Source organism: Paroedura picta, chromosome 2 (assembly GCF_049243985.1).
Source record: "Paroedura picta isolate Pp20150507F chromosome 2, Ppicta_v3.0, whole genome shotgun sequence".
In the NCBI taxonomy this organism is placed as follows: Eukaryota; Metazoa; Chordata; class Lepidosauria; order Squamata; family Gekkonidae; genus Paroedura; species Paroedura picta.
This window is the reverse complement of record NC_135370.1, coordinates 49,996,699-50,016,428: the sequence shown is the minus strand read 5'-3', so window position 1 is coordinate 50,016,428 and position 19,730 is coordinate 49,996,699. Positions and strand designations below refer to the sequence as shown.

Below are 19,730 nucleotides of genomic sequence, written 5' to 3'. Positions count from 1 at the left end.
CTGTAGCTTATATCCATTACAATGCAGATCACACAGGATGAAATATCCATATTCTTTCCAGAAGCAAGAAAAGGGGATACAAAGTCTTTACTCTGATGCAATAACTAGAATTATGGATGAAGCTCACTTACTCTGGACACATCATGTGATCAAACTCGCTAGAAAAATCATTAATGCTCGGCATGGTCAGTGGCAAAAGGAAATGTGGTCGCCAAAGGATCTGCTGGCTCGAGACGATCAAAGCTGATTCAGGGATGACCATGAGCCGACTAAAAGAAGCAGTCAGAGACAGGGGCGCATGGCAAAGACTTTCCTATAGAATCACCGAGGGTCGGACACGACTGAACGGATAACATCATCATCATCAATAACCAGAATGCAGTATAAGGAACTCAGATCATCTTGAGTCAAGGCTAAAAGCATTTTAAAAACTGTCCTTCACGGAAGCCTTAATCTGAACTCTTAACCATTTTGAGGGTACTACTAGATTCTTTCACACTGGCCTACTGGGGAAACAAATCATGTGTACACACTTCTTGAGAAAACACATCTGTATACACACCTATATTCATGCACACAATTCCATTGCAAAATCAGACTTCTCCTTTTTTGTACTCTGTGCCAGTAATTTCCATATGGTATTTCATAACTGTGACGTGAATCGCTACTGAGATTTGGTAATACTGCATGTTTTTAAAATAAAGCCATTTCTGCTACTGAGAGGTTACTCACTTGTGCTGGAAGACAACTTCAGAGTTCAGAATCCCCTAAAATGTACAACTTCGCTTCTTCTCAATAAATACAAATTGAAATGATATCGTTTTACATAAAATGAAAGTTTTGTTTTTCTCAGAAATAACATTAAAATCATTGCTTTTTGAGAACCTGGTGTGGCTGAGGAGGTCAAAAAGGTTCCCATAATTCTGCCTCCCTGCAGACTATATAAAACAGAATTGTTCAGCAGGACATTTCTGTAAAGATGACAGGTTCACAGAGGTGCTTTTTACAAAGAGTGAGGCTTTGGATTAGACCGCTGTTTCCTGTATGCCAGGGGTAGTCAACCTGTGGTCCTCCAGATGTCCATGGACTACAATTCCCACGAGCCCCTGCCAGCATTTGCTGGCAGGGGCTCATGGGAATTGTAGTCCATGAACATCTGGAGGACCACAGGTTGACTACCCCTGCTGTATGTATTCTCAGAAGCTAACCGGGGTCACCCTTGGTTAGTATTTCAGTGGGAGACAACCAAAGAAATCTAGGGTTGCTGTGTGCAGGCAGGCAAGTCTCTTGCCTTGAAAACCCTACAGGTTCACCTTACATCTGCTGTGATTTGCTAACAACCCCCACCCCCCTTCAATTACTTTGCTCATTAGATGTCACAGCCTATCGATCGCATTGCCTTACACAGCATAATCTGCCTAGTGGCTCAGTGAGAAAGACCAGTAAGCAAAGTAAATAAATAAACCAGCCTTTAATACAGGCTCTGATGCAGGAGGGAGTGTTCTGAGGTGGCCAAGTCCAGGTTGGGGCATTCCTGGTGGTTTGGGGTTGGAGCCTGAGGGGCATTGGCTATGGGGGGCAGCTCAGCAGAGTTGTATTGCCATGTGTCCACACTCCATAGCAGCCGTTTTCTCCAGGGGACCTCATTCATCTGGAGATCAGTTATAATTCCAGGAGATCTCCAGGTCCCAGGTGGAAGTTGGCAACTCTAGAGCATCCCTATCCCAAGTTATACAAATATAGGAGATATGCAATTGTGCAGCCTATAACATTTACTCAAAAATAAGCCTCATTGACTGCATAGAATCATAGAATAACAGAGTTTGAAGGGACATCCTGGGTCCTGTGCAGGACACTCGCAAACTTATCGCTCATCCACTGTAACCTGCTACCCACTTGAACCGTCACAGAATCAGCCTCTCTGTCAGATGGCTATCTAGCCTCTGTTTAAAAATTTCCAAAGATGGAGAACCCACCACCTCCCGAGGAAGCCTGTTCCACTGCCATGCTTTCTCAACCAGGATTTCATGAAACCCTGGGGTTTCTTGACAGCCCTCAAAGGGTTTCCCAAACGGGTGGAAGTTAAATATTTTTTATTTATTATTTATTTACTTATTTGCCCTATCCAGCAGACTCATGATGGTGTACAGCATAAAAGTTGAATACAGTAAGTTAAAACAAATAAATTTAAAACTTAAAATTGATTTAAAACATCATTGGCACAAACTTTTTTTTACATTTGTTAAACGTTTATTGGGTGATATGACCACAAATGGTCATGTCTACCCCCCCCAATGGCCAATAATGGACCTGGAGGGGGGTAGGAAGGAGAAAGGGGGGCATGTACACAGCTATGCTTCTCAACCATGTCCTGCACAATCACATCACTTCTGGGTTTCTCCAAACCTGAAGAATGTTTCAGGGTTTCTCAATGGTAAAAAAAAAAAAAGTTGAGAAAGCCTGGCTTATGCAGTCTCCATTATTGGCTAAAAATTAGGGCTTGTCTGCTAGAGGAGCTCATGAGCAAAAGTGGATTACCCTACAAAAAAAGAAAGAAAATCGGCTCTCTTCCCTCAAGGGACAGACAGAGGATCTGTCGGAGAGTCTGCCTGAGAGAGGGTTTTTCCTTCAGGAAGTACCCAGAGGGAACCTGACTTGAGGCTAAAGTTGCCAACTTCCAAGTGGGGCCTAGAAATCTCCCAGAATTATAAATCATCGCCAGATTGTGGACTTAAATTCCCCCAGAGAAAATGGCTGATTTGGAGGATGGATTTGATGGCATTATAGCCCGCTGAGGTCCTTTACCTTCCTGTGCCCTGTTCCCCTTAAGCTCCACCCACAAAATCTCCAGAAATTCCCAAAACTGGAGTTGGCAACCCTACTTGAGGCCTGATCATAAATTAACAGTTTCAATTGGGGGGGGGAGAGCAATTTCTAGCAATCAAACCACTTTCCTTGAAAACACTGCGGGGCTGCCCTAACTTGGCTGCACCTTGATGGCACATTACACACATACGTTATTTGGATACAGGTTTGCCAGCCTCCTAGAGGCTAGAGATTACTGGGATTACAGGTATTTAGGTGGCAAAGGTCAGTTCACCTGGAGAAAATGGCTACTTTGGAAAGTGGCTTCTATGGCCTTACACCTGACTGAAGCCCCTTTTTCCCCCAAGTCCTAGCCTCCTCTGGTTCCTCCCCCCCCCCCAAATCTCCAGGTGTTTCCCAACCTGGAAAGCCTATTTGAACATGTGATTATACCCTGAACACTTGACGTGCTTTAAGTGCATAAAATAGTAATTTGACATTCATTGTTAAACTGCGTATGGTTGAAAGGCCTTAGGAAAGAGGATTTGGCCTCCTTGAGGGAAGGGGCTTTTTCCCACCACAGGCAAGGAGGCTTAATGCCTGCTGATAAGCCTGTATATTGATTATTTCAGGAGGCTGCTTAGAGACGACGAGACAGCAGCAGACAAGTAGACTCTCAGCGCCATCCTGAAGGGGGCTTAACGGAAGGAAAACAATGACCTGTAAAATATTTAATTAGACATCGTATGAGGAAAATCCCCTTCCTATGAACTGTCAACCTGAAGGCATTTTCATAATTGTTTCTTATTGTAAGCTTGTGTGACCAAGAGAAAGAAAGAACATTTAGATGAGAGACACATGTATTGCCCATTTGTTTATCTTTGGTGTCACCTTCTAATCTGTAGATTCAAGAAAAACCTGAGGTGAGATCATATCACCAAAATAAATGGAAGCCACACACCCTACTTTTGGTTATTTGATGAGCCCATGCCCAAGCCCTATTTACATAGACTTACTCTCAAAGATGTGTGAATTGAGCAAAGGAGAAGTGTTGTATAAATAAATATCTTTTAACATAAAATAAAATTAAATCGCCCTGTTCCCATGCTACTTCAGTGGCACATGTGAGCATTTATTAGTGGACTGGCTCCATAGCCACTAAGAACAGAACCACCGTGTGGCTCCTAACGTCTTTTCATTGACTTCACAAATAAATTGAACTTAGGTGCCCTTTTAAAAAGTAGGTGCCTAGAGAAAAGCAAAACATATTAGTTTGACATCAGAATAGCAGCCTTGCTTGTCTGTTTTAGGAGGCCTCCCTTTTAAACTTGCCAGATGTTAGTCTGGCCACCTTACTGAAAGAGTTTTGCCGTGAAAAAAATGGAGGCAAGCATTGACATGTGGCAAGTTTTCATCAGTTTTAATAGGACTGTGGAAACCACAACCAGTTTACAGGATCACATGTCAGTAATTCTTTTCCACACATATAGATTTAGTGTTGGGTATGATATTTTAGTCCCGTTTGAGAGGGATTTCTTTTAAAAGAAAAACCAATGTATTTACTTCTTCCCGTGGATAGCTGTCATGCCTTTGAACCAACAATTTTTCACATTGTATCAAATACAGGAGGTGACCATACTGTGCCTCTCATTTTTAATTTATGACCAAAGGAAGCCCATCACTGTCAGCACGCTGCTGTATTTACCAGTCTTGCAGTTTACTTACATATGGCACAAGACAGATGGACCGTTTCCTCTTGGGCTTCAGCAAAGGGGTTGCTTCATCAGACATGAGATTAAAAGCAGCCTAGAATATTTTTTTTCAAGGTTTCATAGCACTTGGGGTAGACAAGTCAGCAATTCACAGAGGCCAGGATTATCTAAAATAAATACAGTACACTCAGGAGCAGCAAGGGTGAAGGTTAACGGTTCTTTTATCCACATTTGGATAGGAATTCTTAAAAAAAAACAAATTAACACAAAGAAATGGAAATCTTGTACACGAGAGAACACTGGCGCCTCTGAGTGTGAACGCGCACCTTTTTTGTTCCATTGTGTTTTCAACAAAAGACGCCTGTGTGTTCTCAAAAAGGAATAAGCATTAAAGTTTCAGTTTACGACTTTAAAATACACCTAACAATTATTTTTAAAAAAACATTCCCCATGGAGCCACAAACTAGGCAGTTTACATTATTGTTTTATGCCAATAAAAGTTTATTAATGTTGTTGTTATTGTTATTACATAGCTTTGTTGACAAACCAATTTTTATAATACATTCACATGTAGAGAAATTGCTTAAGTTTTACTTTATCTGCTCATTAGAATATATGCCTTAAACCAGCCTTTATCAATCTTTTGACCATGGAGGAACCCCTGAAATATTTTTTCAGACTTTAAGAAGCCCCAGAAGTTATGTCAACTGGCCACGCCCCCCTGCCCCAACCCCAGGCCTATCCGCATCTTTAGCCCTCCTTTTTCTCCCTCCCCTACCTTTACTACTACTATGCCAGCTCTGCCTCATGTAAGCCAGAAAGAAGAATAGGAACTCAAGAAAGCCCAGACTCACACCTCCATATCATGCCACTTCAGAGCTCCCATGGACTCCCTTCAGAGCTCCCAGGAGTCCATGGGCCCCTGGTTGGGAATCCCTGCCTTAAACTGACAAAATGAGTAGGCATTTGAGATAAATGGCAGGGAATAGCCTTCAGGATACAAGGGAAGAGCCCTTAAGAGTTCTTTTTCAACTAGGTGTTGCAAATTCCAAAAGCTGAAGCAATCTGGCCATGGGAAGAAACTACACTAGAGCTTATTCCACACATGTTGGATAGTGCACTTTCAGTGCACTTTAGATTTTCCTGTTTCCCTCAGTTTCTGAAATGATGAAAGCACCAAGGGGAATACATGCAGTAGCAATTGTTCCACTATGTCATGGGCCAGTCAGGTGCCTCCTCCTCTGAAGAGAAGGAAATGTAGGCCCCACAGCAGTGGGATACCTGCTGCAGCACCTTGATCAATAAGGAGACTCAATGAGAGAAGCATCAGGAAATAAGAGTAGGTTCTTATATACCGCTTTGTTCTACCAGAAGGAATCTCAAAGCGGCTTACATTTGCCTTCCCGTTCCTCTCCCCACAACAGACACCCAGTGAGGGAGGTGAGGCTGAGAGAGCCCTGATATTACTGAAACAGAAGAGTTGGTTCTCATATGCCACTTTTCTCTACTAAAAGGAGTCTCAAAGTGGCTGACATTTGCCTTCCCTTTCCTCTCCATGCAACAAATACCCTGTGAGGTAGATGAGGCTGAGAGAGCTCTGACAGGAATAATCAGTCAGAACTGCTTTATCGGTGCTGTGGTGAGCCCAAGGTAAGGTGACCAGATTGTCCCACTTTTGGAGGGACAACTGGGGGTACCTGGCAAATTGTACTTATGTTGAAATTTAAATATATATATTACAATACTATTTTTTACATTCTATGCGTTCTATGAAACTTTTTGTTGCTCCATAGAGACCAAAATTTTAATCAAGAACCCCACCCCACCCCCGATCAATGGTGTCCCGCTTTACCAATGTTAAAATATGGCCACCTTAACCCAAGGTCACCCAGCTGGTTGTATGTGATGGAGTGGGGAATCAAACCCAGCTCACCAGTTTAAAAGTCAGTGTTCTTAACCACTACTCCAGGCTGGCTACACCAAGAATGCTTTCCATCCACAGCTAGGCTGTTTATTCAGACAGAAGAAGAAATCTATAAAGAGCCATCTTGTTGTAGTGGTTAAGAGCAGCAGCCTCTAATGTGGTTTGATTCCCCATCCCTCCACATGCAGCCAACTGAGTGACCTTGGGCCAGGCATAGTCCTGTTAGAGCTGTTCTCACAGAGCAGTACCTCACAGGGTGTCTGTTATGGGGAGTGGAAGGGAAAGCTGTTTGTAAGCCGCTTTGAGACTCCTTCGGATTGTGAAAAGTGAGGTATAAAAACCAACTTGTCTTCTTCCTCTTCCAAATTTCACATGAATGGCAAAGAATTATCCTATGGCAGTTTTGCAGATGTGTGACACAGTTTACTAATTTAATTTATATTGCCACGGTCATGATGGAAGTTCATAGTCTGACGAAGAGTGCTTGCACTCGAAAGCTCACGCCTTGAATAAATCTTTGTTGGTCTTAAAGGTGCTACTGGACTCTGATTTGATTGTGCTACTTCAGACCAACACAGCTACCCATTTGAATCTACCAGTTTCTCCTGAAAGAGTACAGTGCAGAAGACTTAAGAGATGAAGGAGAGCCCAACTGATTGCTCAGGAGCAATTAAAGATGGGCATGGAGGGGAAAATTCTGATTCACTTCAGGGTTCAGAGTATACCCAAACCCCCAACTAACTGAGCCGGGAGCCACAAAATGAATCGACTGGATAAGCATGTCAGCCTTGCTACAACGCTGAAACAGCTGCAAGTCATTTCAGGGACTGATTTCACTCCCTCCCTCTGTCAACCATTTAAAACCTTTGTTTATCTTCCCTCCATTTGGAGGGGGGAAGTAAAACAGAGACCAATTCCACACTGAGGTGTTAAACTCATGCCACCTCCTGCTTGCAAACACTGCAGTTGGAAGCTGCTTTTTTGTAAGCTTCCTGACGGGAATCCTCTCCCGCATTTTCCCTCCTCCTCATTGCAGCGGCAAGGGAAAACAAAGCAAACTTCTCCCCCCCCCCACACACACACCATTCCTCAGCTTGTCAATCACTTGCAAGCCACCAATCCTAGCACAGCTGTTATTTCGGGGACTCAACCTTCCACTACTACCCCAGAACCCCAAAATTAATTATTTTAAAGGGCACTACCATTTTGCTATGTGGTTATGCCACATAGCACTTCCACAGTGCTATGGAGAAATGCCACAACAATAAAGCATTCCCTCCTCTTTTTTGGATACTTGGTGTTATAGTCTTGGTGTTATGTTCATGTAGATTTGTGAGAGGCTGGACATGGTAACTGGACCCTGGTTGTGTGTGAACAGTAAGGCTTAAAAACAAAGAGCATGGGCAACTGCTCGGGAGAGGGCTGCTTCATCCCCTTTCCCTATTACAACACAAATGCCAGGAACACAAATGGGAATGTGTCTTGGCTTCCCGATCACAAAACCACTGCGGATAATTAACAGAACATTTTTTTCAACTTAGGGAATGTTGTTTTGTGGTCCCGCAACAACGCAGACCATTAAAAAAAAATTCTCAAGCAGGAATTGGAGAGGGGAGGGCAGGTGTGAGGGTGGGCAAAACATTGCAGAGACTTTTGCCTGTTTCTCCCTCCACACAGGCTTGCCCCTCGTTGCTTCCAGATGTGAAGCTCGACAAGTAGTGGCAAATCCAGTTTTGGCAATTTCCCTCATTGTGAGGGCAAGTAAAGAGGTACTGGGATACCAATATGGCAAATCAAATATACAGATTAGACTTTTATTGATCTTCAAACTTCCGTTGTTCTTTATTCTTTTAAATTCAACGAATCCCAACGCGTTTCACTCTTTGGCTTTTTCAAGGGACTTCAATTTCAATATTTTGAAAACCAACTTCGATATTGAGAAATAATCTCCTAACAATGAGTAAGATTGTTTTAACAATTGCTAATCATAGCTAAAGGCTGAAACAAGACAAAAAGTCTGGGAAATTTTTAGGGGAGGAGTTTAGGGGAGGCATGAGCATTCCCATTTCATGATGAATTTAGGGTCATGAACCAGCATTAATTCCTGGTGCAGAGTCTTAGCAGGAGACGGAACAACAAGCTGATAGGGAAGCCAAGGACTTCCATTCAAGGCCACTAAAAGAACTTGCAGATGTAATTTCTGACCTCTGTCCATTATTTTTGACAATTCTTGGAGAACAGGGGAAGTGCCAGAAGATTGGAGCAGCTCTCCAGGGTCTCAGGTTGGAAGTCTTGACATCAGCGGGTACCTTCAGCATGCAAAGCAGGTGCTGTGCCACTGAGCTATGGCCCACCAGTGGCTAATGCACATGTTTGAATCATGTTCAAGAACATCAACACAGAAAACAGCAAACTGAATCAATAGTACCAGTAATTTCACTCCTGTTCCAAAGAAACATTTTGTGACATTTTGATTTGGATGCCTGAGAATGGTTTAGACCGTGCTTAGAGAGGCAAACACATATTGAATAAATAAATACAGATGTGTATTCAACATGAAGACATTCAAAGGCTCAAATTAAAATGTACACATAAACAAGAACCCACAACAACTATTAAGCAGAAGATTGCTAAAATACTTTATGTCTTTTCAGGTCATGAATTGGTTTTAAGCAGTTAAGTCTTAGTGTATCCATGTGTCCCTGTGAATAGAATGGATTAGGTTAGAAAGAAATTGTCATGAACAGTTTACAAGATAAAAATTACAATAAAACCCATATTATTAAGTTTAATACTAGGTACAGAAACATGAAGTCCTACCACTAAGTGACCCTAAAGGTCACCCCTCCTGAAGTGATAGATGGAAGCATCCTCTAATTTAGCAGTAAATACAAGGGGCAGGTCCTAGCACCACTGTCCAGCTCCTGTGCCTATAGTTTGGTCTAAGTTTGAGAGCACATGCGGACTATAGGTAGTGGCATCCACCCTCATGTATTCAAGGCTAGCTTTCATCTTGGGTCCCATGTTCTTGTGCAAATATTAATAATAAAGAGTCGTGACATTTGTTTTGAATACAAGGCTTCAGTTTTTTTCCCCTGTCACTTTCTGATGTATCAAATGATCCTTAATAATTCTTTTCCTCTATAATTTAGCCCGTCAACCTGATTTGGAACATTGATGTTTTAATTCACAGCCCCTCCTCTCAACCGTTCAAAAAATTCCTCTTCAGCCTTTACATAAGGCATGCTGTTCTATAAGTGGTAACCTCTAAACCAGCTTCTTGGGGTGTTGTGGATGAACATGCACTCTGATCCTGCTCAGAAGATTTAAAGTCTGATATTCCCCTAATAGGATTAGGCAGAGAAGGAACTGAAAACATAGGATGTTTACAATTACTAGGATGTTGACAATTACTATAGTTGTACAGACTTAGGAGGCAGGCTGGAGTTGGCAATGTGACTGGGCAGGGGTCCCTGATCCTGCAGGCACATTAGGCATTCTGACGGGCACACCACAAAATGGTTGCAACAAGAAGAGGAGCTAATCTCAAAATGTCAAGAACTAAGGTTATGCATAACCCTAATTGTAACACTTGATTATTTCAGGTTGAAACTCTGTTTAACAGAATGTCTGTTGAAAGGAATATATCATCATTTAAAATATTTTCTGGCAGCTTCTCAGTTACACCCATGAAGATGCTTGTGCTGTTGTGGCAGTTGTTGCCGACAGCAGTTTTTTGACTCTGCTCAGCCAATCAGATCTTCAGTGGGCATTCAGAAGCTCTGCCAGGCCCACTTGCTCAAACCTCATCCACTTTCTAAAAACACTTGGCAGGCACCAGGAAAGGTGCCTGGGAGCACTAAGGTAGCCATGGATGCCACACTGCAGACCTTGTTATAGGGGATTATAGGACCATGTCCGTTTCTAGTATCATTTTTTTCCGCAGTATCACCTTTTGTCCATGTGCAGTGGCTGCACAGCAGGGATTGGACTGACTGCCAGCTGCCACAGGCAGTAATGTGTGAAGATCTGGCTGTTGCTGGCAGCTGCCACACCAGGGGCCATCTGAGGGATGGGATAGGCAGCAGCGGCCAGGCATTTGGTGAGCCCTACTCGCACCACCACCTCCACCACCCATCAGGAGTGGCTATCCAGGAGGACCACAGAAGATGAGGGGTGGCAGCAGCACAAGTGTGGCTCAGCACCGAGCCTCACCAGCCACCAAACCCATCTCTCCTGCAGCCTCTGAAGATGGGCAGCAACTGGCCAGGGACAGTGCTAAGACTCACTCACTCCACCTCTGCCACCCGTCAGGAGTGTGGGTAGACTATGGGTGGGCAGGGCAATGGATGGCCAGGTCTGGCAGTGAGCCCCACTCAGTCGGGTGCCCCCTTTTGCTGTGGCTGCCACCCCAGGTGCCACCAATGCTACCACCTCCACTGGTGGTGCAGCTATGGCCACCACTGCCATTGGCCACCTCCCTGCTTCTTATGCCATGATCAGGGAGGGGGCAAAACAGAGTGTTGTAATGTCCATTACGACTTCATTTGCACTCCAGCCCCGAGCACAGCATAAGATGTGTTCCACATCAAAAAATCCTCAAGAACAATCTTGTTCCATAAGAAAATAGGCGAATATCTTTAACAGCAATGCATTCCTCCTACTTGTTACTGAATGCTCAATAAATCATTTCTAGAATATTAAAAAAAACCCTGAAAGCCTATTTGGACTTCCCTTGCTCCTGGCTTTCTTGTTTTGCAGCAAGTTGCTACAAATTCTGCAAACAGAGCTGTTGAAGGAAATTAGATCTTGTGTGGTTAAGTTAGTTATTTTAAGCATATGGATTTCACAAAGAAGACCTAAGGGTGTAACACAGGCTTTCCACAGCAGTTTCAAATAGATAACTAAGCAGTATGTGTGAATTATTTAGTTGCTTATTTAAGGGTTATTAGATTGGAATGCATCATTTGGGGGGGGGAACTAATACATATCTTCTCAGTTAAGACCTTCGGAGTTCAATTGGCAACAGAAAAGCAACACACTGCCTGTGCATTATATGAAAGGGAAGTATATTACCTAGTATTCATATAACACTTTCTTAGGTAAAGGTAAAGGTATCCCCTGTGCAAGCACCGAGTCATGTCTGACCCTTGGGGTGACGCCCTCTAGCGTTTTCATGGCAGACTCAATACGGGGTGGTTTGCCAGTGCCTTCCCCAGTCATTACCATTTACCCCCCAGCAAGCTGGGCACTCATTTTACCATCCTCGGAAGGATGGAAGGCTGAGTCAACCTTGTGCCGGCTGCTGGGATTGAACTCCCAGCCTCATGGGCAGAGCTTTCAGACTGTATGTCTGCTGCCTTACCACTCTGCGCCACAAGAGGCTCACTAACACTTTCTTATCTAAGCATAATATACAGTCTTTAACTCCCGGATCTTGGGAGACCAAGGTGAAAGTCATTCATGGGCAAGGGACGAAGACTGTCCCTGTTGTTGTTATTAAATTTAGCTCTGGTATTATTAGCATTAGCTTTATTTTGTTTATTTATTTTGCAGTATCATTCACTCACTGCTTTTACAAGAACTATTATGGCCAGCAGTTGATCTGGTTGCATAAGCAATTGAGGTCACCACATCAAATTTAACATCAGCCCAAACTTACTATGTGTAGGGAATGCCATAATCCTTCTTATACAGTGTGGAAGTAATGTGATCAGCCTACAAGGTTCTAGATGAGTTATACACATATCTGCCTGTCTAACAATTGAACTGTTTGGTGCACTGTATTATATCCATTCTATAAAGGTGTTTTGTTGTGTCATGCTGTCTCTCGCTTGGAAGGCTTCAGCTCCTTATTTTAGAATTCACAGTTGGAATGGAAGACCTCGATTCATTTGGATAAATCATTACATATGCTATTTTTATTAAGAGAATTGCATTATACATGAATGTGTATATTTAATAGGACCATGGGTCCCAAAAGATAATAGAGTTCTTCAACCTACCTTATCAGGCACCACAAAGTGCAACACTGAATAGATCTCATGATCACTGCGCATTCCTAAGGCTAGAGTTGTCCATTCCAGTCTGGCAAATTCCTAGACTGCTGGAGCTGGTGCCTGGGAAGGCTGGGGTTTGGGAGAGGAAATTAGACCTTGTGCCTATCCTTTAAATTTCCAGTTTCCTCCAGGGGAATTGATCTCTGTAATCTGGGAACCAGTTGTAATGCTGAGGAAAACCCCAGGTCCTACTTGGAGGTTGGCAGTAAGGGATGCCAGTCCTGAAGATCCCCTGGAATTATAGCTCATCTCCAGACTAAAGAGATCAGTCCCCCTGGAGAAAATGGCTGCATTGGAGGGTGAACTCCATAGTATTATATTCCACTGAGGTCCATCCCCACCACACTTTCAACCTCTTCCAGCTCCACCTCCAGTGCCTCCTGGTATTTTCTAATCCAGAGCTGGAGAGCCTATTGGCAGCCCTAGCTGTGACCAGAAAAGAGATGAGCTAAAATACTTGGATTCCAGCTACTGAATTATTTCCATTAAGTGTACTGTGCTGTATAGCTTCTGGTTTCTTCACTATTTATCCAACTTTTGGGTCTTCCTCAGTTACAGGCATTTGAATTCTATTTGAACTCTCTCCAGTTGCTTCTTGCTATATCACTGGCAACCTGCAGGAGACTGAGAGGGGGGGAGAGGGGGAGGTAGTGAGCAGTGATGGCATGATGTCATTTCTGTTAGAATGCGCAAAGTCTGCAGGGTGCATGATTGAGCAGAATATAGTGTCTGGCAGGGAGCAACAGAGCATCAAAGAAGATATATATATATATATATATGGCATAGAAAGGATAGGAACTTCCTTATAATTTTCACATTATCTCCTCCAGTGTCATGATTGGTTCAACAGGAGACTTCCTGCTTTTTGTGCACACTTCCTCCTTGCTTGCCTCCAGTTGTTGAACGGGAAAAAAATGACTCCAGGAACAGCTAGCTGGACAGTTAGGTCTCTTCTCTCCTCTTTCTATACATAATTGTTTCTCTTCTCAATGGAAACTTTTTTATTCTTTAAGCAACCTGTTCCTGTACCCTCTATGCATAGTCAAACTCTGCCAACAGGGTTCTGGACCCCAATGAGCATTCAGGCTGCAAAATAATACACAGTTTTGAAAGGTAAAGAAGAAGAAACACGAAATGGCATTTTCCTGCAACACTCAGCATAACTACCTATTGGATAGGCTCACAGAAGGCAACTTCCTGATTCCGAGAGAGAATGAAGAGCCACCTGCTAGACAGGGGACTGTGGCACACAGTTAGAGACCCCAAACTGGGAGATGGCCAGTAGGCAGAACAAGAGGCCTGGGATCCTGAAAACAAAGCATGAGGAGCCCTGATCAAAGGTCCAATCCTATTCAAACTCTGCCAACAACTTCTGGGGAAACCCAGGAAACGATCACACACCTCTCTAGGAATCACTGGGAACTGGTAAAACCATAGAAGTTTTGGTAATTCCTTGAGGGGACTAATATCATGTACAGCAGTGGTTCTCAACCGTCCCAATGCCGCAACCCTTTAATACAGTTCTTCATGTTGTGGAGACCCCCAACCATAAAATTATGCAAGTGTTCTTTCACAGAAATTAAACCAAAACTGACCAATGGCGTGAAGATCCATTGCTCATAATTGTATATAAATTGGTGATAAATTGTATATACAGTATTTGCTGGCGTATAAGACTACTTTTCCCCCCTGAAAAACATGCCTCCAAGTGGGGGGGGGGTCGTCCTATACACCGGGTGCACTTCAGTTGGGATAGACATAGCTGCCCATAGTGGCCCATAGTACTGTAATGTAATGTAACAAACTCTATATTTTGAGTGGAAATGTTGGGGGGTGGGTCGTCTTATACGCCCAGTCATCTTATACGCCGGCAAATATGGTAAATTGGCGGGCGCATCCAGGAGGAGCGGCAATAGTGGTGGCGCCCCCACCCAGCCAAGCTGCTTGCCCTGCTGCAACCCCTGGGAAAGGGTCATTTGACCCCCAAAGGGGTTCCGACCACCAGGTTGAGAACCACTGTACAGGTTTTCCCCAGAAGTTATGTTTGTCCTCTCTAGGAATTGCTGGAAACACTATGGCATTGGTTCCTGAACTTTTTCAGACCATTGCCCCCTTGTCTCCTACATCACACACATATGAACACACACCATTTGTCTGGTGTTTGGTCTACTGCAAAACCAAAACACACTATATTGCCTACAATTCTTTTTTGGCTTTGTGTAGCAGCCACATTTAGTCTGGAAAAATGTATAAGTTCTTTGTAAAAGTCATTTTTAATTCTCTTTGGGGAGAAAGACAAAGAGAGAGAAAGAGAGAGAGAAGCAGTGGAGAATCCCATGGCCAAGAGCAGGCAGGAGAAGACTTTCCCAACCCTGGGTTAAGAAATTCCTGTAGATCTGGGGTGAAACCTGGGAAAGACAGAGACTGAGTAGGGAAGGAGCTCAGCAGGAATATGATCCCATCTGACCCATCTTCTGAAGCTGCTATTTTCTTCAGGAAGCTAAGCAGGGTTGGCCCCAGTCAGCACTGGGATAGGAGACCACTAAGGAAGTCCAGAGTGCTACTACCCAGAGGTGGGCAATGACAAGCCACCTTGGAATAACTCTCCTTAGAAAAGCACAAACGCAGCTGGAAGAGGCAGACTGCTGCCCCCTACTGCCCTGAAATTCCTCACCACCCTCCTGGATCCTTCTAGCAGGTACTGCCCACTATGGAAACCCCTGCACTATGGTATTACCATACAGCTTCTGGTGATTGACAGAGAGGTGTGATGTTACTTTCAGGTTTCACTCTGAACTGATGTGACACCATAGCCTGATTGTCATTTTGTTTTCCCACAGCTGTGGGGAAGGGGAGCTACGGATTTCCTGCCCTGACTGCGTAGCCAGCCACCCTGTTCCTACAGGATATGCTGTTATGTCAGTCAACCGGCCAAATGAAATCCCACTCAAAATTTGGTTTCAAACAGTACAATCTTACCAAGTTTCCTCCAAAGTCAGTCTCACTGTATCCAAGGCATTCTTAGGCATAGACTCTAATCCATAATACAGCTTCATAACCTGGTAGTTCTGAGAAACGCAAAGCAAATGCTAAATTCAGCAGCACTTGTGTTTGCCTGCCAAATATACCCAGTGCTCTGACATCCTCCACCACAAGCCTCGGATAACACAGAGCACAAGTTCGGAAAGGAGCCAGACCATAAAATAAACTGTATAGTACTTTGGGATAAGAAGGAAGGGGGGAAACACAAAGCTGCCACATTAGTGATAAGCCTGTGCCTTTTGATAATAAGCAGTCGTTATTTAGGGTCTTTGAATGACATTTCTCCAGAAACCTGCTCAGATCATGCAGCATCCTGCAGTGCAGAGGTTTGCAAGTTGCAGCTAAAGCTGATAATCTTGTCGATAACTTTCAAAAGTCGTTTCCCAAATTTTCCTGCCATTTTGCAATTATGGCCATTTATGGTTCAAAACGAAGGCTCATTCTGACCGTTGCCGCTGCTTTTGTTACAGCCAGTTGTGTCATTCCAGTGTGGTTTGTTTTTACTGCCTTTGCAATTTACAACAGAAACAGACCGACAGTTCCCACTCATCACCACATCGGATCAGTATTTTGTCGGAAGCCTGTTTGCCCTATCTGTTAAGCTAAGTTTTTGAAAAGGGATCTGTTGTCTTAATCACAGGTCCAGGAGACAGGCTGCATAGATTAATGCCCCAGACACGGCCTCGTGAGGGGAAAACTGTGTTTGCTCTTTAATCCCAGTTTTATGTGGTTTAGATTAACACCATTTGCAAAACTGCTATGGCAAGCCTACCCTCCTAGCAGTCACACTGTTAGGATGGGACCTAAGAGGATTTATCTGTAATAGCTTTACCCAGAAGGCATTAGGCTCTTGGGCATCAGACTCTGAAATGGGGGGGACGGGGGGGGGACGACCTCTTAATGGCATCTGCATGCACAAGCATTTAAAATGACAAAAGAGGCCAGCAGAAACGACACCAGGCTTCCCAGATAGTTTGTGTCAGCAATATGACTACTGCTGCTGTGGCTATTACTAACAGACATGCTAAAAACAGTTTGATTTCCACTTTTTTTTTTTCCACAGTGAGTAATACTTCTCACTAAACCGAGTGCCAGACGGCTGTGGAGAAACAGGTAATGCTTCCTTTTAAACATCCTAGTTTTCACCACTCAATATTATTTCCTAATGTTTTTTTTCCCCTGCTGCGATCCTGGCAGCTTAAAGATGCCCTTAACGTTCTCAAGATGGCCAAGCTGTCGGAAATCGTCTGTGCTTTTTGAATAGCTTAGTTCTTTCACAGTGGTTCCAGTTCATTTCCTCACAAGCCACTGTACTAGTTTATACAACTCACCTGGGTTTTTAGCAAATTCTTGTTAAAGCACAAATGCCTGTCTCAAAATATATGAGTACAGTGTTGCAATGCACGAAAATGTTTGTACTTAGACACACTGAGACCTGGATCCGAACCCTCACTTAGCTATAAGGGTCAACGGATAACTTTGATCAAGTCACTATTTTTCCACAGTATTGTGTGTGTAGTATGTTGGCCCATTTTCCTTGACTAAAAACTTCTATCAGATTTGTCTATTGGAGGAGATTCTTCTTTTTCACTGTGTTAAAAAAAGCGAAACAGACTACCTTGGTTTTAAAAAGAGATGGTTTCTTTCAGCCTGGACACAAGCATCATCAGATATTTGTTGGGAAAGCTGGAAAACAAGCTACAGAAGGGTGACTTTCTTTGACTCGTATTTCCATGTGCTTCTTAATTTATGCTTAGGTTTATTTGCATATGGATTGCTTTGCCTAACTAGATTCTTTATACCTACACAGCTTTGTAAGTGGAACATCTGATTGTGTGTGTGTTTTCCAATCTATGATCATCTTGTTTCAAGCTGCATTGTCATTCACCCAGCACAAAAGCAAGATAAGAAGGGAAGGAACAGGTTACCAATTATTTTTTAAGGCAGTGTTGTTAAAGGATGGCAGAGTGTGGTCTACTTCATACTATCACAGGAACAGGGATGTCTTATAAAGTTTCCTGAACTTTGCTAGAGAAGGACCTCCGTAGACTTCCTCTAACTGGCCAATGAAAAGAGTTGGGGTGCCACTGAAAAGTTCTTCTCATGGAGATCAAATGTACTTCCTGAAAATGAGGGAATCACTAGCAGGACTTGCTGAGTAGTCTTAAGGGGATTTGCAGGCCTATATAGGCAGAGCCAGATTCAAATTCAGTATGATGTCTTATATAAAGACAATGATTCTTAATCTAAATTCTCACTGAACAATTGCTACATTGGGTGAAGCGTGATTCGGCTGCATCTAGTGAAAAAAGAAACTTTTGGCATATTCTAGAATATTTGACCACATATGATTCTTCCACACTGGGTGTTCGGTGCAGCATGAATGCTAATGCAAAATGAGTTCTTTTTCTACTTCTACACAGTGTTGTGATGTTCTTGTAGGCCTTCTGGCTTTTCTCTGTTTTTTCTGCAGTCTTTTCAAATTATGCTTTACTGCAGTCTTTTTGGGAAAGAATGAAGTAAAGCCCAAGTAGATTCTTTGTTGTTAGGCATCTATCCATATCAGTGCCATATCGGAGTCAGTGTACTGTAGTGGTTACAGTAGCAGACTAGTATTTGGGAGACCCAAGTACGAATCCCCACTCTGCCATGCAAGTTTGCCTGGTGACTTTGGCCTAGCCATAAGCTCTCAGCCTAAACGATCTCAGAGGGTTGTTGTGAGGTTAAAAAAGAGGAGAGGAATCATAGAATCATAGAGTTGGAAGGGACTTCCAGGGTCATCTTGTCCAACCCCCTGCACAATGCAGAAACAACTATCTGCCTACCCATATCGATGCCGATTTCATCCCCAAGTGATCGCTCCACCAAAAATCTCCAGAATCCAGCCTGGCCTGGAGGAAATTCCCTGGGTCTGCAAGGAAGGGACACAAGAGACAAACACTGGCACATCCCTTATTGCCCACCCACTCACAATCTGCCTAAGCTCATAGAGTCAGTATTTCTGTCAGATGACAATCTATCCTCTGCTTTAAAAGTTCCAAAGAAGAACTCACCACCTCCCAAGGAAGCCTGTTCCACTGAGGAACCACTCTAACTATCAGGAACTTCTTACAGATGTTTAGCCAAAAATTATTTTGAATTAATTTCAACCCATCGGTTTTAGTCCGGCCCTCTGGAGCAATACAAAACAACTCTGCTCCATCTTCTGTATGAATATCGTTCAAGTATTTGAAGATGGTTATCGTATCACCTCTTAGTCTCCTTCTCTCTAGGCTAAAAAGACCAAGGAGAACAATGTAAGCTGCTTTGGGTCTCCACTGGAGACAAAAGTGAGATATAAATGAAATAAATAAAATACAGTTTCCTACATCAGCTTCCCCAACCCCCACCCCCCATGCTGCAGGGGGGATTCAGACTTTTTTTTAATGCTGTAGTAATTTGTCACTAATCAATAATCAATAAACAAAAAAGAATCATGGTGGGAAGGGAAAATGAGTGCTATAGGGCTAGGGACAGGAAAAATGTGGGGTAAACTAGCATGTGGTAGCCCCATTAACTGGCATTCTACCCCAATCAGAGGAGGTACTCCAGTTTGGCAATAAATATGGCCACAACTCTATTATTATTGCGCACACACGCCCCAGCCGGAGGGTTGGCCTGGCACTCAAAGGGAGAGAGCCTGACCCCACAGCTGTCTGGCTGCTCCATACCAAGGGTCTATTAGTGCCCAGCCCCTCCCCCCATTTTCCCAGGCAGGAAAGTGGGTCTCTTGCCTCCTGGAATATCAGGGAAATGATCTCCAATGGGGATGAACAGATGCCAGCCTCCATCAGCTACCCTGATCGCCCAGCTGTGAACCCCTGGCCTCCCAGCCGGGTAACCTATACTCACCCCATCTATCCTCTTATTGAGACCCCCAGCCTCAGGGATTCCAGTGTGCAACTGGCCTCCCTGCCAGCAGGCTCCTCCCACAGTTGTGTCAATAAACACAAATTTTCAAACTCTTAACAATGCAACAAAAACTCAGGTGGGTGGGAGGGAAGCTGTCCAGGGCTGAATCTGCACTTACTTAGTTTATTCCATTGTCAATCCTGTTGAATTCAGATCAATTTGAACTCGAGTCTTCCTCTCCCTCCCCCCATTGAAACAGAAAAGTGTTCTGCACGTGCTTAGGGAGGCTCAGAAGGG

The 19,730-nt window shown here is 43.6% G+C and overlaps 1 long non-coding RNA gene across 2 annotated transcripts in view; it reads right to left on the bottom strand.

Moving 5' to 3' along the window:
- Nucleotides 1–4,565: 4,565 nt before the first annotated feature.
- Nucleotides 4,566–19,730, bottom strand: part of LOC143828658 (uncharacterized) — a 34,177-nt gene continuing 19,012 nt past the window's right edge. The window contains exon 4 of one of the 2 annotated variants that reach the window (XR_013227806.1): nt 4,566–4,684. This is a non-coding gene — a long non-coding RNA (uncharacterized LOC143828658). Of the gene's footprint in view, nt 4,685–18,401; nt 18,454–19,730 lie in introns of those variants that run through there. The other variant, XR_013227807.1, reaches the window with a different exon arrangement.